Genomic DNA, 6503 nt, shown 5'->3' on the forward strand with positions numbered 1-6503 from the left:
GTGTGTGTGTGTGTGTGTGTGTGTGTGTGTGTGTGTGTGTGTGTGTGTGCGTACATATCTCTGCACCCTTTAAAACCTCAAAATTGCAAGAAAAGCTGATGATTTTCGATCCCCTTGCAGACCTCTCTAACATTTCAGTGCACAGAAGAAAAACAGTGAATTGTTTTGATTGTTATAAAATAGTCCTGAGTCTGACTTTAACAGCTATAGATGAGGAACTCCTCTGACCAGTTTCAGGACCCCACCCATCCTTTCAGCTTTAAAAGTTCTAAAAACTACTGTTTTGGCAGAAATATTCTCCTCGAAGTGAAAATGAATATGAAACGCTCTGCCATAACTGYCAGGAGAATTGCTAATCATTGCCTCCTCCTTTTATTTATTTATTTATGCGAAATCCACACAGCCACTGTGCTAATATTTGAAAGTTGGGCCCTTTAAGGTGTGGAAGAAGGTGGGGTTGGGAAAGTCGTGGGTGTGTATTTATAAATTTGTGTATGTGTACTTGTGTTGCAGCAGAATACTGAGCCAAGTGAGGYGATTTGATTTTAAATCTAACTCCCCCATCTCTCTACCCCTATAGACTAACTAAGATGTGCATGGAAAAGAGCAAGGCCCAGGGCTATTATTCACCCATTAATTTTTCTATTTGAAATCAAACCTCAGTGGGCACGTATGAGGGAATAAGACGAGGGGAAAGGACTTTGGGGATAACCTTATCCAAAAGGAGAGTGTAGATGTTTTAATGTCCAATAGGGGAGGCAATGAGACTGAATCTATATTTTTAGTCAGTGTTTGTTTGCTCTTCACAGCTCACATCTGCACAATTCAGCMGACGTTCTTAGTTATTTTCTGCTTTTCGATGGTTAAAATACATGTAAGTTTCTATAACACAACTTGCGTGTTTACTTCCCTGAGCACACGTACACAATGTAGAGGACCTGCTCACCTCCTGTCCCACATCCTACCTACCCACACACGTACACACCTCCTCGACCTCATCCTTCCTCCGCGAGGTCCCCTTCAATTTCAGTCCTCCATCGCCACCCCTCCGTCTTTCTTTTAAAAAAGCGCCGGTGCTTGCTAATCTGTCAATCAGATGTTGTCCTGTTGTGATGGGGGTGTCGGCGTGAAGGTGGGCTTTACATCTCCAGCAGCTTGGAGCTGCTCGATGATTAACCAAGCAGGTATAGTGAGTGAAACTGCTGACAGCAGAAACACACTGACAGCTGATTTGAAAGACAATGGCTCCGCTCCCTCTACTTAACTTGTCACGGCAGTCAAAGCACCTTCTCAATTAACTTGTGACGGATCTGGAGAGATGGAGGGAAACATTGGTTAGAGCAACACAAACACAGAAATACTTAAAAAATACACACATACACATTAATAAACAATTGGATTTTACTGTGTGTTTATCCAGGAATAACATTTTCTCTCAGTAATTCATCATAATAACAACTTGTAAAGTAAAGTTTGGAAATTTCACTTTGCTTTGGAACAGAATTAGAATAGAATAGAAGAATAGAATAGCCTTTATTGTCCCGCAGCAGGGAAATTCAGGTGTCACAACAGCATCAGTACAAAGGTTCACACACTACTTACTTTACAAACTATAGACAGTACACACAAAACAAAATTAACACTGACTAGCCATGACAAGACTACTAATACAAAAAATATAATATAAAGAATTGTGCAAGAATAGAAAACGATGTTTTGTTTCAGAATCCAACATTAGGAATCAGAAATTGCCTGTCTCAACAGAACAGTTCAGTGTGAATTCAGTGTGAAGGCAGAAAGCCTGTCTCTTCTGTTTATTTTTCTAACCAAAGGGWTTGATTTTAGGGCCACTTTAAGTAGGACCACTGCTCTGAAAGGTGGGAGATAATATAAATGTTAGCTGTGTGTGTTTTGGCGTTTGCCAACAAAACATGTCAAACCAGTTTGGAGCCAGTCTGAGTCAAGATGACTGTCATAAMTAATCAATCATAGCAAAACACAAAAATGGATATAAATCAGTCAGTTTTACAGTTATTGAGCTAAATTTAGGTGTGACAGTAGCAAAGAGTCATTCATGACACGTATATAAACTTTAGCAGACTGTGCGACAATTCATTTCGTTTATTGTTTAGGGAAATGCCATACTCTACACCACATGTGTCAAACACAAGGCCCGCGGGCCAAATGTGACCTGCAGGTGACTCCCGTGTRGCCCGCCAGGGGGAACCCCCCCTCCCCAAAAAATAGATTTTTTTTACTTAGCATGAAATTTGTTTCTTTTATCAATGGTAAACTTTGAATTAATGATTAAATGCAACAAAATAAATTTAATAAAAATAAATGAAACAAAAATAAATTTAATAATTTCCTGTCCCTGAGCTGTTGGCTTTAAGTAATGGAGCAATTTAGTTGGATAGCACAGTATAATGTCTGAAAATAAGCTGGTCAAAGTCAGCATCAACCATAAACTAAATAATATTTCTGTATTTATTACAGATTTAGTCAGTCATGTACTTAGTTCTTATCAGTGTTTAAAAGAGGATGTGTTAAAGCACTGTTTAGTCAATGTTAACCATGAAACGTCAAAGTTTATCACAACTGGCCCTTCAAGGGCCACCATAACGCTCATGTCCTTGGTGAAAATGAGTTTGTCACCCCTGCTCTACACTAAAACATTTATAGCCAATGCTAATTTGCAATGCCAGTCCCTAGATGGGCTTTTAGCATTATAAAAATAAAACAATTTGAAATACAGTTTAAAAAGAATAAAGATTACAACATTAAAACAATAYGTAAAACAGACTTTAAAACWGATCATGAATRTCATRAAAAAGGTGGCRGTTATTCATGATCAYAAAACTAGTTCTCCTTCAGATAAAGCTTTAGTCTTGATCTAAAATGGTTCCAGAGAGAAATCAGTTTCAAATCTGTAGGTAGGGAATTCCATGTGTTGATGCCTCAAACAGAAAAGGCTGTTTCACCCAAAGAAGTTAAAAAAATCGGGAACTCATTAATGTATCCTCCACGAGTTACTGAACCTGTAGACAAGARAAACCAACAMTGAGCACCTGAGTCYGTCCATTTAGGCATTTAAAAACAAATGTTAGACTGGAGAATAACAAAGTTTTTTTAAATTCATCACGTTGGTTCCTTACGGAGATGATGTGATAAATTGCAGTGGTTCCCAAAGTTGGGGTCGGGACCCAAGGTGGGGCCCTGAGACATAAAGGTGGGGTCCTGAAAAGATTTTCTGAATTAATTACACTAAAAAAAATAAGAACTAACAACAATTTTTTGCCTATGTTGTTACAAAAGAGTAAGGTTAGTGTACTTATAATGGACAAAAATAGCGTAATGAATATTGTTACTATGCCCTCGTTTATTTTATGTGAAAACAGTGTTTATGATCCAACAACAGCAGGGGGCACAGGTGTCTGCTGCTGGTAGTTTGCGGGTCAAAAGCTGAAAAATTTGGGAACCACTGATCTAATGTGTTTTCTACTTATGATCTTGATCTGTTATAAATTTTTATTTATCATCATAGTTTAAAACTTGATATGAAAGAGAGCAATTCCTTTAAACAATGTATTAACAGTTTTAATATAAATATTTCAAATGCATTTTTTACTGATAAAACTAAATCAGTAAATGTTGCTGAGCAGTGCAGACATTGTTTTGAATGATTATCACTTTGATGCCTTCTCAGATGTTTAGGTGATAATGMTTGGTTTTTGATTTTATGTTGTTTTAATGATTGTCGCTGCGAGTTATACGGTTTGTCTTGGACGCTTCTATAAAATAGATTTTAAACCTTAACAGGAGGTCTAAAAGGAGTTAAAAGTATCTGCAGCTTAAAATGTCTGGCCACAGCTCTCACTCTGGCAGCAATGTCCAAACCAGAGCAACAAATGAAACAAAGCCCAGCATCTCCTTGTTTCTCAGATTGATAGTCCAACACTTCCCAATTATTAACCGCCCCTGTAGTGTAACATTTGTATTCAAAGCGATATACCTCCCTCCACTTCCTGCGCTTTGTATCTCGTGTCTTTGCAGAAGAGAACGGACGACGCGGGCAGATCTGTCAATCAAAGCGCACCCCCTAGCTCCAAACGGCGTGGCCGCCCATAGACAGTCGTCCGTGTACCTCCACCGGTTGCTGTTTCTCCTCAGCTCAATGAGTAACCAACCTGCAGGTACTGAATCAAACTGCTGACAAGCATGGGAAGAGGAGTGGAGAGGGGAGGGAGGGGTGGACACGTAGGTGGATGGATAGAAAGTTGGAAACAGAGGGGAGGACAGAGATGACAATGCATTCATTTTACTCAAGACGGGGCCTGCTTCTGTTCATCCACCCCCCCCCCCCCCCATCMYTTTCCCTTCCCACTCTTTTAAGTGGTGTCCTTTGATGGGCTGTCCCTGTCTCTCATCTTGTCCTCTTAGACAGATGGGAACTGTCAGTGCTGTCATCACTGCCCAGCTAAACATTAATGACTCCTTTGCCTGACAAGTGCTGGCTGGGCAGCGAGGAGGGGAAAGGGGGACACCTCTGGACAAAACCAGGCATGAAAAGGAGAAGTGATGGTCTTATGTATCTGACAGGTTCTCTTTTGTCTCGCTGAACTTGCACAGAAGTATGTGTGCCATCAGCAAATTCTTGGCTTGACGTGGTGGTTTTATTGCCGTTCTTTCTGTTGTTTTCTCATCCTTCCATTCCATTCATGACTGACATTCATTCAAATAGTATGTGTTGTTTCCTGGACTTTGATGCTCACCACAGTGACGACAGAGTCAGCAGACAAAAGTTAGGACTCATCCCAGAGAGGATCAGCAAAAGTTAGTAGCCTGGATTTACATTTCTGAAAGGATACTCAACTCGTCACGTGATTTTAAAAAGTTTCTATCTTATGATAATGTCAACACTGGTCTCTATCTGACTCTCAAACTAGCTGCCTTCTTTTAAATTATTAACTTCTCATGCAGCTCAGCAGAGTGAATGAGTACTGCTGAGTGGGCACAGAACAGATCAGGCTTCTCTTAGCCTACGTTTTGGACATTAAAGAGATGATGTTGCTCACACACACACACATACACATCCAGATGCTTGTACATWCCAAGCAGAAAGGTTTCTCATTCAAGGGTGGCTATTGTAGAGTGGGGCAGTCATCCTGTGGGTTGCTGGTTCAATCCCTCGTTCCAGCCATGAGACTTCACCCGCCTTGCCTACTCATGGTAGTCAGAGGGTCCAGTGGCACCAGTGCATGGCAGCTTCACCTACCAATGTAGCTCACAACCATCAGTGTGTGGATGTGTAAAGTCAATGTAAAGTGCATTGGGGTCCAACAGGACTTGATAAAAATATTTTAGCCTATAAGTTCAGTCCATTTACCAGTTTTGCAAAATCTTAAAGAAAAATTGCATTTTAACTTATCTTCTAATGAATTTTATTCTTATTATTAATCTATTTTTTGTTTTTTTATAATCTTATTTCTAACCCAATTTTAACCTGTTTCTTAGGTAGCATGTACATAAGATGTAGCAAATGTTTAAAGAACCTTGGGACTATGTTGTACAGCTACTTCTATAAATTACCTACCTATCATTCTCAAGCTCTCTCTCTCTCTCCATATCTGCTCTACCTTTATTTGGTAAATGGATAACAAAAAAATGGACCTAGAACTCATCCCTGGGGAACATCAGACAAACAAYGACACGCACAGACATAAAAACTGTACATAACTAAACATTCGCATTCCCCACACATCACTGTTTAGTTCCCATTTCTGCAGAGGACTGGAAGTCAACACCAAGGAAAGTGTGAACCAGTAGGGGTGTAACAACACATTGATCCACATCAATTTATCGATTAATTGATAAATGATTCATTTACATCAACGTAAATCAAAACGTTAGCCCGTACCATTGTCATATGCCCATTGTGGATTGATACACAGCAACATCTGAATAAAAAGTAAATTTTAAATTTGAAAATCTAAAACCTACATTAGATTGCTCTAACGTGTGTAAACTGAACTTCTGGACAGCTGACGGTTCTACAGTGGAAAAACAAAAAGACAGAAAATGTCTTCTCACCAGCATTCCCTCACGTGGAGCTGCAGGCCTCTTGTGGAGCAGCCGCCCACTCGCCCTGCTTACTTCTCCCCAGGCAGCCTCTCTTTCTCATGGGTTCCCGGAGCAATGATTAACCCAGGTTCTGATCAATGCTTCTGCTGACTCTGATACATCACCGGAGCCTTTCAGCTGCCATGTAAAGGAAGCGTCGAGTCAGTACTGCTCGTGGCTCAGTTTGTCCACTCCATCACAGACACATTCACACAGGACTGAACAAAAATAACAAGGACACCGCATTACGCATGCAATAGGATGAAGCAGCAGTTCAATTATAAAAACATTGAGGAAATGCTTTACTACTGGTGTGTCTTTTTTTGTAATTATGTCAAAATTATTATAGTTATCTTCAAAACTTTTTCAATGAGCAAAAAAAA

General features: G+C 39.8%; 1 long non-coding RNA gene across 1 annotated transcript; it reads right to left on the reverse strand.

Annotated features, from left to right (window-relative positions):
• Nucleotides 1-2842: 2842 nt before the first annotated feature.
• On the reverse strand, nt 2843-6175 carry LOC106523652 (uncharacterized). The gene is made up of 3 exons (XR_001310920.1): nt 6091-6175; nt 4013-4209; nt 2843-3038 (listed from the first exon to the last, which is right to left on the reverse strand). It is a non-coding gene; the product is annotated as an uncharacterized LOC106523652 (long non-coding RNA).
• Between the last annotated feature and the right edge of the window lie 328 nt (nt 6176-6503).

The sequence above is a fragment of the Austrofundulus limnaeus genome, unplaced genomic scaffold (assembly GCF_001266775.1).
Source record: "Austrofundulus limnaeus strain Quisiro unplaced genomic scaffold, Austrofundulus_limnaeus-1.0 Scaffold3, whole genome shotgun sequence".
NCBI classification, from domain to species: domain Eukaryota; kingdom Metazoa; phylum Chordata; class Actinopteri; order Cyprinodontiformes; family Rivulidae; genus Austrofundulus; species Austrofundulus limnaeus.